A 15,133-nucleotide genomic window follows, 5' to 3' on the forward strand; every position below is an offset into this window, starting at 1 on the left:
TCCCTCCTTTGGTTTATCTCAGGATTGCTTCAATTAAGCTCTTATTTGGCTGAGTTAGCTCAATTTTGGGATTAGTGCCTGAAAATATAAATAACATGTAATAAGTCTAAAACGCAAAGTAAGATAGATAAAGGTACTAGAATGCTTAAGCTTAACGGGTTTAAATGCGCACTTTTCGGTGCTCATCATTAGTCTCTACCGACCCTAACTCACATCAAAAATTGCTAACTGACTACACCAAGGCAAGATTAATAAACTATCCCTGGTTCCAAATCAGGCAACCATTTGGGGCCTAGCAATCAAGTTTACACGTCCTAAACCGGCACATGCTCCCTCTAGGTCGAATTAGCACCGGACTCGCGAAATCTGATTTATTGTACAAATTCCATTTCATACCTTTTCTCATTTCCCTTTCCTACCATGCCATGCATATGCATCAATCTCATCAATTTGATTTCAATTTTACTAAGATAGCAACAATGACATGAATATGACATTCTCGGGTAAATCAACTTAACATGGCATTTCATAGAAATTGAATACAACAATAGCATTTTCTACAATAGAGTCACAAGCATGACATCCTCATTTGATTCAATCACAAGCATCCTCCTCATCAAAATCATATCATTACAAGTCATGCTAACATTCATTATTCAAGTACTTTGCACCAAAGCCATGTTATACACAATTTTAGCATGAAAAGAAATACATCTTTGGACCACACACTAGCCTGCTTTCTTTAATTCAAAATGCCATCATTTTAAATCACAAATTTACATACAAACACTACAACAAACTGTGCCTTTTGCGACCAAACTGAAAAAGTCGCAAATACAACCACATTTGCGACCAAAATGAGTTGGTCGTAAAAGTTAACATATTAGCGACTAAAGTAAATTTTGGTCGCAATTGATAACCACATTAATGACCAAAATAAATTATGGTCGCAAAAGGATTACTTTTTAACGATTAAATTTTATAGTTGCAAAATAATCAAAGTTTGGTCGCAATTGGCAAAAATATTAACGACCAAACTAAATTATGGTCACGAAAGAATTTCTCTTTTACGACCAAATTTTATGGTAGCAAAATGATAAAAGTTTGGTCGCAATTGGTCAAAGAATTAACGACCAAAATAAATTATGGTCGCGAAAGAATTGATCGTTTATGATCAAATTTTATGGTAGCAAAATTATCAAAGTTTGGTCACAATTGGTCAAAGTATTAACGACCAAAATAAATTATGGTCGTGAAAGAATTCATCATTTACGACGAAATTTTATGGTCGCAAAATGATCAAATTTTGGTCGCAATTGGTCAAAGTATTAACTACTAAAATAAATAATGGTCGCGAAAGGGTTAATCTTTTACGACCAAATTTTATGGTTGCAAAATGATCAAATTTTGGTCGCAATTAGAGATGGTATTAACGACCAAAATAACTTATGGTCGCAAAAGGATAAATTTTGTTGTAACTTCTAAATTTTTTGTAAAATAATATGTCAACTAATTAATGACTCGACAAAAATGTCATTAATTGCAAGATGGACAAATTGGTCATTTATTGTTTCAAGCTTAATTAATTTGTAAAAATGTCAATATAAGAAAAATATAAAGAAAATTATGAATATATATAATTACTAAGTGTTTTATTAATTCTCAATCTAAAATGACATGTACCTTAAATATTTTAATAAATAACTATTGTTAGTTAATAAAAATACTAAAAAATACCAACAGGCCTGTGGCTTAGCAGTACCAACCCCTACTTCCCAAATAGAGGTCAGGGATTCAAATCTCAGTGGAGGCATGTATGTGTTAGTACCAATTAGGAAAAAAAAAATATAAAAAAATATATTATGGAGTATATTTTTAAGAGAATTGACTAAGGTTTAAATATTGAAAATTTTAAGAGCGATACCAACATTGCAATCACTATTATTTTATTTTCTTTAAATATATTATTGTATAATTAGATTTTATTTTATTAAAAAAAGTCATTTAGATATTGTGATAGAGTTTTATAGAAAATAAAATAGCTAATTTGTGGTAGATTTTATAGAAATTATTTTATTTTGATATCAATTAAAAAATATTTTTTATATTAATAATTCTTGTCTAATTAAATTTTTTTTATTAAAAAACTCATAATAAATAGATAAATAGGTAATTTGTGTTAGAGTTTTATAGAAATTCTTTAAAAAACTCTTTTTATATCAATTAATAATTATTAAGAATCATTCTTGTCTAATTAGATTTCATTTTATTAAAAAAAAACTCATAATAAATAGATAAATAGGTAATTTATAATAATTAATAAATATTTTTAATATTAATAAATAAATACTGAAACACTGAAACTCTTTATATTTTTAATAATTTGTATATTTTATTTATATGAATTATTATATATATTATATATTTTCTTTAAATATATCTTTCTCTAATGTGATAGAGTTTTATATAAAATAGAATAGGTAATTTGTGGTAGAGTTTTATAGAAATTATTTTATTTTCTTTAAATATATCATTGTCTAATTAGATTTCCTTTTATTAAATAACTCATAATAAATAGATAAATATAGGATATATGTGATAGAGTTTTAAAGAAAATTAAATAGGTAATTTGTGGTAGAGTTTATAAAAATTATTTTATTTTCTTTAAATATAATCATAATAAATAGATAAATACAAGTTATATGTGATTCAGTTTTATAGAAAATAAAGTAGTTGATTTGTGGAAAAATTTTATAGAAATTATTTTATTTTTTTTAAATATATTATTGTCTAACTTGATTTTATTTTATTAAAAAAGTCATAATAAATATATATTGCGATAGAGTTTTATAGTAAATAAAGTAGCTAATTTGTGATAGATTTTATAAAAATTAATTTATTATATTATTAAAGTATAAAGAGTTTCAGTGTTTCAGTATTTCATTATTTATTAATTAATATAAAAATATTTATTAATTAATATAAATTACCTATTTATCTATTTATTATGAGTTTTTTAATTAAAAAAAATCTAATTAGCCAAGAATTAATAATATAAAAAAAATAGAAAAAAAAATTTAAATAGAAAAAAATATTTATTAATTGATATAAAAAGTGTTTTTTAAAGAATTTTTATAAAATTCTAACACAAATTACTTATTTATCTATTTATTATGAGTTTTTTAATATAAAAAAAAATCTAATTAGACAAGAATTATTAATATAAAAAATATTTATTAATCGAGATAAAAAATAAAATAATTTATCTACAACTCTAACTATGGGCATCTTTACCTCTTACACCTCCACCCTCTAACGATGGCCATCACCCTTCTCTCTTAACCTTCTACCACCACCTCTCTCTTCACCTACCACCATATATATGGATGCATATACCTTGGTAAGGCTATGCACCTAAAACCATATGTATAAATCTAATTTAAACAAGAACCAATATATCGATCCAAATACACTCGTGAATAAAAAAATATATATATATGCATATGTATAATCACACATTGCTCTTCTTGGTTGAAAATTCTTTAATTTTTTTTCAATTAATTTTTATCATGTTGATTTATTTTGAGGGCGGATTAATATTCCAAAAAATGCAAAACAAATTATTTAAAGGAATGGACAAATACCGCCTTAATTAGTTTAATGCGATTGCCAAATACATTTATTAGTAATTGTTAGTATTTATTTTTTTATTAGCAAAATAAACACACATTACTCACACTCACTTTGCCCCTTTGGGTACTCGAACCCTCACCATCCACTTTGAGTGATATCTTGGAATTGAATGTCCTAAACTAAAAAAAAAAAATTGTTTTTTTTTTAAGGAAATTTAAATATTTATAACTTTTTTAACAAAATGTTTTTACTTTAGATAAATGTTGAATTTTTTTTTTCTTATTTTTCGCATAATGGCCAATGTTAAAACATAAATTATATATTAATTAAATACATTATATAATTAAATTTTTAAAAAGTGACAGTCTCTATAAATACATTTATGAGTAATAGCTAATAATTAAACTTTTCAAACATTCTTTACAAATATATATTTCAATCAATTATAATTTTATAGCAAGTCACGCTAACTTTTTCATCATCGATCATTGAGTAAAGTTATTACTAATTGATCAATTTATTAGCAAGCAGGGACGGAGCCAATGAACGCCTAGGGGGGCACGTGCCCCCCTGAGTTGGGCCGTACTTTATAATATATGTGGTAATTTTTTTTAATTTTTTCCATATATATGAAAAAAATTATACAGTGCTCTCCCTAAATTTTGTGGTTTCTAAAATTATCTCTTTATTTTTTCTTTATTCTCTTTAGTCTTTAAATTCCTTAAATTTCTTTAATAGAAAAGTCAAAATTTCCTTCTTCAATTAATTTTTTTTTAAAACTTTTTCTTTTTAAAGTTTTTTTTTTTATTTTTATTTTTCTACTTCTACTCTTAAAATTCTTATTTTTAATGGTTTTTTTTTTTTTTTTGATAGCGTGCCCCCATCACTTGAAATCCCAACTTTTCTATCATCGATCATTGTGTACATAATAAGATTCATTGAATTATATCCATTGCCTTTGGATTAATGACAGATGATTTTATAAGAACTAATTTTCTAAGGTAATTGATATAACAAAAAATTATCCTAAGAACATCACCATGTAAAATAATAATAATAATAATTAATCATGAAATTTTTGTATACCAAGGGTTCAAGTCTCCAATGAAAAAATAAAATAAAATAAAATTTCTATGAATTGTACCTTGAATCAATATCAAGATTGAAATATTCTTAATTGAAATTGATTAAATTATACAATGATCTGGTAAAACTAGCATGACAATTAGTTAATATTGAAGAAATTGTAGGTCTTAAAAAAAAAAAGAAGATAATTTTTAAATAATAATTACAAAAAATGAAAATCTATATTTCTATTTTATTTTATAAGTAGATGAATAATTTATTTTATTAAATTAAGGAACAAATCTATTTTAGGACTTAAATAAAAAATATCAAAAATAATATTTATCAGTATATGTAAGTATCTACTTATTATTATTATTTTTATATTAACAGCATTTAATTTCTCATATATATTTTACTTTTTATACATCTTTTCACTAAATTTTAACCGGGAAAAAAAGGCGGTGAACTTAATTAAGTATTTTTCATTTCCCTGATACCTAGGGAAGGCCCACTTCATTCTCAGTATTCATGGTTCAATTCATGAAGGGCTCAATGGCGATCTGCACGAGGTGAACAATATTCGTGTCTTCATTTCTTCCTCTTCATCGTTATACAAGGTTTTCATCACAATTTCATCTTTTCCTAACAGATTACAAGGTTTTCATTGGTGATCCTCAACAGTAGAAGGATATATCTGCTATTATCATATTTAAAAGTAAGTTCTCTTGTCTTCACTCTAAGTTCCCTTGCCTTCACTCCTCTCTTTTTCTTCAGATCTTCATTGTTGCACAAGGGTTTTAGATTGTATTTTGAAAACCCCCTATTCTAATTGTAGATTATAGATTTTGTTATTTGATAATCCCTATTCTAGTAACCATTCTAGGGTTTAACGGCCGAAGTCAATAAAATAATTAAGATGGTAACATGGTGCATGCTAATCTCTCCCTCTCTCTCTATATAAATAAATTAATTAATTAAAGTTAAGAGAATAATCTCTCTCTAATCTCTCTGTAATCTCTCTCTCTCTGTAGAGAAACAAAACTTTACTTAATTTGCATCTTGAAAAAGCTAAAAATGATAGTATATAATAAGAATTGGTAATTGAGAAGATTTTTACAAATTGTAAAAAAGTAGTACTATTGCATGTTAATCACTGATAAATCTAACACTTGAAGTCTCTTGTAAATGGGATGAGTAGAGGAAGGAAAGTGAAACCAAGCAAACCATTTGACTCTCTTGATGATAGTTTTAGAACAAAGGAAACTGTGACAGAAGATGGAAACTAGTGCTATATATGATCCTTTATATATATATCTATGGTGCATGATGAGTTTTCTTCATCTTTTGATTTCAAACCCAGTTCTGTTTGGAATACTATTCTGCCAAGTTATGCCACTATAATTTAAAGGTAAAGTGGAAGCTTTACACTCTCATCAACAGCTCATAAATCATAATGTGTTGTGTAGATAGAGATGGATACCAAGTGTTATGTCATTGTAGTAACATTAGTAGATATCCTGTGAAAATGATGATGTAAAGATGGCCATGCTTAGCAACTAGTGTGTGTAGTCCACACAATTTGTGCTTGTAGTTGGCCAACATGTTTAACCTTGGTGAAGCTTCACTCCCCATAATTCTCATAGCTTGTGCCTGTAGTAATGCAACTGCAACTTCACTCCCCACTTCCTAGAATTATAAGCTTCTTAATTTAACAATTATCTGATAACTAATGTCCAAGTTTCTCTTAGCTAATCATTTTTTCATTGTTTTCACACACACTTATTTGATTTTTCCTTTTAAATATGAATTTGGGATGTTATTTAAGCATAATAAATTTCTATGTTTAGCAGGTTCTGACGGTGGGCTATAAACACTGCTTGAGACAAGGGCGCTGTTATCGTGACTTCCTTTTATTCAAATTGTTGCTCTGGTTTGTTGGTTTTCATTCAATTATATTTTTATTGTGTTTTGATCATTTTTATTTAAACTTTTTTTATTGTCAACATATAGGCTAATGCTTAACTTTGCATATTACATGTTTCTCTATGGACATTCATTATTGTTTCTCTATTACAAGTAGATAATTTTCAAGTTAGTGGGATTCAGTGGTCTTAATATGAGTTGTTGAATTTAATGGGATGAATTGTTATAACAAAAATTTATATCCATTCAAAATTTGCCTGTAAATGACATCATGCTTTAAGAAATAGACAAATCTATTTAATAAAATTAGTCTACGAAAAGAGTTAAAAATAGGCTCCAGGGAACCTTTCTCACATTTTTGTTTTTTATTTCTTTAATGTGTTCTATATTTTTAGAATTCTTAAAAAACTTAAGAAAATTAAATTACATATATAATTCCTTTAAAGCACAAATATACTTGAACATACATATATATAAGAAATTGGATGCGCACTCTGTTATATATGAATCTGACTGGCGGGATTTAGTTTATGGATGGCTTTATTGAACGTACTAGTCTCACCCTATATCCCTTTTCCCAGTCTAAAATTATCTAACTTGTTAAGCCACAAGTTGAAAATAGTAGGATTCATGATACAATTACCGATTTTTTTTTTATAGGGAGCTAGATATGGATAAGAGTTGGATCTAATATCCGCATAGGTATTCTACAACATATATTAAAGGACTTAGAGAATTCATTCGGTTGGCCCGTTCCCATACAGATGGAAGCAATAGGTCAAGATGTCCATGCCGTATATGTGTGAACTTGATATTAATGCCAATTGATGAGGTCGAGGACCATCTATTCACATTCGGAATGCATAGAGATTACATCCAGTGGGAATTTCATGGAGAGGAACAGGGAACGGAAAATGACAATTTTGATGATGATGATGCTATTGATAGTAATTATGTTACAGATAGTGAAGAGGAAAGTGATGGGGTAAATGAATTGGTTGAAGATGTTTTCATGGAGACACGTGTTCCAGATGTGCAACAAGGAGAAACATCTAACAGTCGTGCACCTGTTGTGTTGGAAGAGGAAGTAAGATATGAAAATTTTGAAAGATTATTGAGAGATGCACAACGTGAACTATATCCTGGTTGTCTTAAGTTTTCAAAATTATCTTTTCTATTGAGGTTGTTTCATTTAAAGGTCTTTGGTCGTTGGAGTAATAGATCATTTAGTATGACTCTTGAGTTCATTAGGGAAGCATTTCCGGAAACAGCTGAGATACTACCAAAGTCACATTCTGAGGCCAAAAGAATAATGCGTGAACTAGGTTTTGGCTATATTTGTATACATGCTTGCAAAAATGATTGTATTATTTTCTGGAAAGAGCATGAACATAAAGATAAATGTCCAGAATGTGGGGAATCTAGATATAAATTCAATGAAGGTAAGGGTAAGAGAATTCCTCATAAGGTTCTTCGATACTTTCCAATCAAACTGAGGCTACAAAGATTATTTATGTCAAGGAAGACAGCGAAAGATATGAGGTGGCATAAAGAAAAACGTGTAAAAGAAGTTGATGTATTCAGAGACATCCAGCTGATTCTATGGCTTGGGAGGAATTTGACAAAGAGCATGATTGGTTTTCTAATGATCCTCGCAATGTTCGACTTGGACTAGCTAGTGATGGTTTCAATCCATTTGGCAACATGAGTAATTCCTATAGCATGTGGCCGGTTATGCTTATGCCATACAATTTACCTCCATGGAAATGTATGAAAGAACCATTTTTATTTATGTCGTTGCTTATTCTTGGACCGAAGTCACCTGGAAATGACATTGATGTGTATCTAAGACCATTGATTCATGACTTGAAAGATCTGTGGGAAAACGGTGTGGTTTCATATGATGCCTTTATTGGAAAAAAAACTTTCGTTTGCATGCAGCTGTGATATGGACTATAAATGATTTTCCTGCATTTGCATACTTATCCGGATGGATGACTAAGGGATACATGGCATGTCCAGTTTGCAACGAGGATGCATGTTCTTTAAAATTAAAGCATGGACAAAAGATATGTTACATGTGTCATCGTTGGTTCTTGTCGCTTAATCATGCTTGGAGGAAACGTAAAAAAGAATTTGACGATAAGAAAGAGGATAGGTTACCACCAAATGAGTTAACTGGAAATGACTTGTTGGAACAATTGTTTGGTCTACAACCTGACAAATTTGGAAAGGGAACCAATAATAAAAAGAGAAAACGTACTCCAAATGAATTGAACTGGACAAAGAAGAGCATATTCTTTGAGTTACCATATTGGGGATCCCTTAAGTTACGACACAATTTGGATGTCATGCACATTAAGAAAAATATTTGTGATAATGTGTTGGGAACATTGATGAACATTAGTGGAAAAATCAAAAGATAATGTGAAAGCTCGCCTTGATTTAGAGGCAATGGGAATTAGAAAAGAGCTGCATCTTATTCGAAATGGAGATAAATTTATGATGCCATCAGCACGCTACACTTTATCAATAGAAAAGCAAAGGAGCTTTTGTGAATGGTTGAAGTCGGTGAAGTTTCCGGATGGATATGCATCAAACATATCTCGATGCGTACATGTTAAACAGTGTAAGATCTTTGGCTTGAAAAGTCATGATTCACATGTTCTTTTGCAATATCTTCTACCTATTGCAATTCCTGGGTACTTGGATGTTGATATTTCCAATGCATTAATTGAGTTGGGATTTTTTTTCAAAGAGTTGTGTTGTAGGACTTTGAAATTGGAAATCCTTGAGCAATTAGAAAAAGACATTGCGGTTACACTTTGTAAGTTCGAAATGATCTTTCCTCCAGCATTTTTTGACGTAATGGTTCATTTAGCTGTTCATTTGCCACATGAAGCTATCCTTGCAGGACCTATGCAATATAGATGGATGTATCCAATTGAAAGGTGTTGTAAAATTTGTATTCTTATATTTTCTGTTGTTGTCATTTTTAATTTAAATGTATAATACCTTTAAATTAATTATTGGTGTGGTAACATATGTAAATAGGTTTCTTTTCACTTTAAAACAATATGTACGAAACAAAGCTCGTTCGGAAGGTTCAATTGTTAAGGCTTACATAGATAGTGAATGTATTACATTTTGCTCTATGTATCTCCGAGGGGTTGAGACAAGATTTAATCAAGAAGAACGAAATTGTGACAGAGGGCATCAACAAGGAGATTTCTCTGTTTTTAGACCAATTGTTCGTCCATTGGGATCTGAAACTTATGAGATAATGGATATGACTGATCTCGCTAAAGCTCGATTTCATGTGCTTAAAAATTGTGACGAAATACAACCTTATTTTGAGTAAGAACAAGAATTATATCCATATAGTTATATTGCGTATGACTTTTTTTTTTTTATACATTAACATGGCATATGTTAATTATATAGAATCGTATGGAAGATCTACAAAGAGAAGATCCGAACAATGTACAACTAAAGCATACACAACAATTCACTAAATGGTTTGAAGAACAAGTAAGTATTTGTTTAGGTTATGTGGAACCATTATGTGTAATATACATATAAATATATAAATTTTATTAATGAAACTAAGGATTATTCATTTTTTATTTCTGTTAATAGATCCAACAACTCCATCAAAATGACCCATCCAAAGTGAGTGATGAGTTGTATTCATTGGCATGTAAGACCAGACGAACGAGTAAAACGATACAATGGTTGCACTGTCAATGGAATTCAATTCCATAGCAAGGAACGGGATAATTATCGAAAAACTCAAAATAGTGGTGTCGTTGTGGAAGGACAACACGAGTCAGAAAATATTGAATTCTATGGTGTCATAGTAGATGTTATAGAGTTAGAATATTGTATGGGGAGACGGGTTTTTCTTTTCAAGTGATTGGTGGAATGTTGGCAAAAAGAATGGAATGCGCAAAGATTCCCATTCGATCACTAGTGTTAATGTCTCTTAGAAATGGTATGAGAATGACCCTTTTGTTCTTGCATCCCAGGTTCAACAAGTTTTTTATGTAAGTGATACTAAATTATGTGGACAATGGCAAGTAGTGCAGAAAATCTAACCACGAAAATTGTTTGATGTTGCCGAGGTGGAAGATGAAAGTGAAGCTATGAAAAGTGATACTCTTAATACCTATCAAGAATATGAACAATGTGAAGTTGATCGGGTTATCCCAAATGTGGAGGATGTGGATATGTTGCCTTTGAATAGAGATGTCATGTTGTTGGACACTATTGATGTTGATATTGTTCATGGTAACATGACATTAGATGAAGGAGATGATAATTTTTTTGATGATGACACTGAAGGAGAAGAAGATATATCTATCCATTATAGTACAGATGAGGAAGTAACAATGCTTAGTGATGATGACACTGATGCGGATGATATAATGTAACCTTCATCCACGATTGGTGGATCAAAGATGAAGCCTTTTCTATAGCTATTTCTATTGCATGTTTGGGATCTTCTCTATATCTTTAGTCTTACTTTATTAGACTTGTTAGCCATTGTCAGTGCTTAATGTTTTGTAATAGTTCATCTTTTATTTTTGGTCTTTATTGGAAATAGGTTTCTCGATCTTTGTTTTGTAATTGAAAGGGAGGTATGTCTCCTCTTTTTGTAATTTTATTTTTCATATATAAAATCATTCCTTTCATGAAAAAAAAAATGTAATCTTAATTCATCATGTACCTTGGTAAGCTTCTGTTTCATGAGTTAATGTTGAAATGTATTGCAACTTTTAATATTTCTTTTCATAGTATGCAGATTTTCAGAATATATGGCTCCAGGTCGTAGATCACTGAAAGTTGTCACATGTTATTCTCCGGATCCCATTCCACTTACCGCAAGTCCAGATGTTGTTGCTCTATCCACTGACTCTCCTTCGAAACCCAGTCCACTTACCACGAGTCCAAATCTTGTGGCTTCATCCACCGACTCTTCTTCTGATTGCGGTAACATCATAGCTTTTAATATAATTAGTAAATTATAAGTATTTATGCATGGGTAGAGTCGAGTTGAGTTATGGTTTATTCCACTACTGTATTACCTTTAGTATCACATTCATGCTTGTCTTTTCTAATTCTTAGTTACCTAGTTGATTAAATTAAGAGCTTCTAACACTAGTTTTTTCTATAGTTCCTCCAATGTTTGTAAATCGTCGAGGAAAATCAAAGAACTGTTCACTAAATACCTATCGGAGTAAGAACAATTTAGTCTTAATAGAAATTGAGATTCTACCAGGGATATGGAAGCCTGTCAATGGTTGGAGCAAAGAGTGGACAACTGAATTGGGAATCCAGGTTCGGCAATATGCGCCATATCATAAGAATTGGAAGCATATACTGCAAGCTAAGAAAGAGTTGATTTATAAAATTATAAAGGTACATAGTTTGTTTAATTCTTATTGCTTAAATTTATGAATGACTATTGCATTAAAACTTATATGTTAAATAATAAGTGGGCTATTTTTTCAGGGTAAATTCAAAATGAGATGAGGATCCCCATATCATGAGATGTATTGATAAGCAACTGAAAAAACAATTGAAGGATTTCAGATGCAGGCTACATAGACATTTTCTCAAGTTTTCCCCAGAGGAGGTGCACTCTCATCCTTATAAATCTATCACTCAAGAAAACTGGGATCTTGTATGCAATAGGTTTATGTCTGAACAATTTAAGGTGAGTTCAGTTGTTTTATATGCCTATATTTTGGTATTTTCTGTTGTCTTCTTGTGACTAATGCTATTGGGGTATGGGTGGTGTGTAATGTGGTCTTGTATTATTTATTTGAAAAGTTTTATTGCCTCGCAAATAGCCATAAAAAGATTTTTGCTAATGCCTTTTCAATATTACAGACAAGATGATTCAATTACTGTTAAACGATTTTTATACATCCCATTTGGAAAAAAAAAAAAAAAAAAGAGAAAAAAAAAAGACGACAGTCATCTTCTTAACTAGTAGCTTTTATCTTTAGTTATCAGATTTTATGAATGTATTCAGAGCACAATCATGAACCTTCTAATGATCTCCAAGACATTAAAACTATCAATCAAGAAATAAAAAATTTATAAAAGTTTAGATGGATCTTTATAAAAAATCTGCATAACATAAGGAAAATAATGCCAGTTCTTCTGAGTTGAATTGGCTTAATATATTTTGTTTTCATTTGCATTTTTTTCTTTTTTTCTTTTGAGTTTTAAGAGCATCATCATATTGCTTTGGCAGTAGAAGAAATTGTTAAGAATAAAAAGATTCTTGTTTTCTCTCTTTTTATTTTATTTTTTTTGGTCGAACAGTTCAGTAATCTCTGGACTTATAATTGAAATCAAGCATCTTTCTTTGACTGGATTTATGTAGTTTGATGGTGTTCTTTACCATAGTATATTTGAATTCTTGATGTAGATGCTGCTCTGTTCTTATTGCTTTGAGTGTACTCTAGTCACTAGTTATCTCATCCTGAAAAAAATGATGTAAGGGTGATGGGTGATGGGGCCTTCCTCCTTTTTATCTGAAAATTCAGCAAACGGGGCATTGCTTTCGATGTAGGGGCAGCTCTTTTTACCAGCAGATTGCATTCCCTTGCGCTTGCTACATAGTATTTTGCTCTTTTTTTTTTTAGACAGCCACATGCTGGTTTTTCGAATAGTCTAGCTTAGTATTATGCTACTATATATATATGTGTTGATGAACAAAATTTAAACATTTTGAATGTAGCGAGGAAGTAAGACAAACAAAAGGAATAGGGAAAAGAATAAAGTCCCGCATCGTGGTGGATTGAAATCATTTGTTTGATGTCATGAAGAGCTGGTATCATTTGATATTTCTTTAAATATGTCTTAATTCTTTTGTAAGTCTAGTTAATAAATTAATAAAAATTCTTTTGTTATTTGTAATTATATAGCGGGATGCCGAAACACAACAACTTCCTAGCAGGATCAAACTCTATGAGAAGACACATTTTCATCCGGATAAAGGCTGGAGCTGTCCGCGTGCTAAAGAGCTTTATGCAAAGAAACCTTTTATTTATTTTTTTTCTATCCTTCCATGTATCAATCTATTGCTCTAACAAAATTTACCATTAGTTAAATTATAGGATACCATGGTTGCAAAACTCCAAGAATCTCAATCAGTTGGAGACAATGATTCTCCAATGATTGAGGATGATATTGTAGATGAAGTTCTTGGTACGACATCAACTTATGTGGATGGCCTCGGACATGGCGTGATAGCTTCATCTTCTAATTCTAGCCTACGTGAGCAAATCGTGGTGGCTAACAAGAGAAATGTTATATTGGAGTCTGAAATTGAAGCTCTTAAGAGGGATGCTATGGAGAAAAATGCTCTTCTAGAGTTAGAGACTGAAAAGGCTAATAGAGAGGCTTCAGATGCTAAAAGAGAGGCTGCCAAAGCTGTAGAGCAATGCAGCAAAATGGCCGAAATGTATAAGGTCATCATGGAAAAGCTCAATAATACTAACTAAAGGTCATCACAGAGTTTAATTTTCTTTTTCAATTCAATACTCATTAATAGTTTATTTTTAAGAGCACTAAAGATTGCGTAAGTTCAATAACTTAATAGTTTTGTATAAGTATATATCTTGATCTGTGGTTTATAGGAGTCATGTAGTTTATAAGAATTAATTACTTTATTACTTTATGCAGGTTGGACCGGAATGTAGGTAAGAAGCTCTTTTTGATTTGCCATATTTACAGGGAACTTTTGATCACAAGTCAGTGCCTCCAATTGATTCATCACCATCTTTTGTTGCTCTAATCAAGCATGTTAGTGATAATGCAATTGACATGCCATGGATATTTGTAATGGAGTTGTTTTGGATATAATTAAGTCTTATTTTGTTATAGATTTGCTTTAGATATATGTAATATTTGTGTATAGGTAGGATTTGTAGTATATATATATATATATATATATATATACATGTTAGATAGTTTTTGTTAAATGGCAGGATAGTTTTTGTTAAATGTCCATATATTTTGACTCTTGTTATGAACTTTGTTTGGGCATTTATATATATAATGGTGCATAGGCAGCTTTTTCTATTCAAATGTTACAATTATATATTAAGGATGTAAAAATATTTTTTTTGTTAAAAGTGTTATAACTATATATAATGCAAAAGGTGGTCATTTATCATATAATATGGTTCTAAAAGATGTGTAAGTAAATATATAAATGCATTTTTTAAACAATGTGTAATTTTGCGACAATATTTATGATTTAAAAAATAATTCTTTTGTGACAAAAAAAAAATTCGTAATCGACGACAAAAAGAAAAAGGTCATAAAAGACAACTTTTTGTGACCAAACTAGATGGTTGCAAAATAACAGCTCTTTTGCGACCAAATGTTATTTTTGCGACAAAAGGTTTTGGTCGCAAAAGGAGACATCTTTTGCGATCAAAAGTTTTGATCGTAAAAAATTTGGTCGCAAAAGGAGTAGCTCTTTTAC

At 30.1% G+C, this 15,133-nt stretch overlaps 1 long non-coding RNA gene across 3 annotated transcripts; it reads left to right on the plus strand.

Annotated features, from left to right (window-relative positions):
- Positions 1–5,208: 5,208 nt before the first annotated feature.
- Positions 5,209–14,675, plus strand: LOC132273645 (uncharacterized). 3 transcript variants are annotated; one of them, XR_009470205.1, is made up of 9 exons: positions 5,209–5,270; positions 5,351–5,416; positions 6,552–6,631; positions 11,422–11,616; positions 11,801–12,045; positions 12,139–12,343; positions 13,379–13,471; positions 13,566–14,146; positions 14,326–14,675. It is a non-coding gene; the product is annotated as an uncharacterized LOC132273645 (long non-coding RNA). The 3 variants fall into 3 exon arrangements; XR_009470204.1 differs by having other exon boundaries at positions 11,429–11,616; XR_009470206.1 differs by having other exon boundaries at positions 5,211–5,270; positions 6,549–6,631; positions 11,429–11,616.
- Positions 14,676–15,133: the final 458 nt, after the last annotated feature.

This window comes from Cornus florida, unplaced genomic scaffold, assembly GCF_030987335.1.
Source record: "Cornus florida cultivar Cherokee Brave unplaced genomic scaffold, ASM3098733v1 CherokeeBrave_3.0.0_Hap2_Chr09, whole genome shotgun sequence".
NCBI classification, from domain to species: domain Eukaryota; kingdom Viridiplantae; phylum Streptophyta; class Magnoliopsida; order Cornales; family Cornaceae; genus Cornus; species Cornus florida.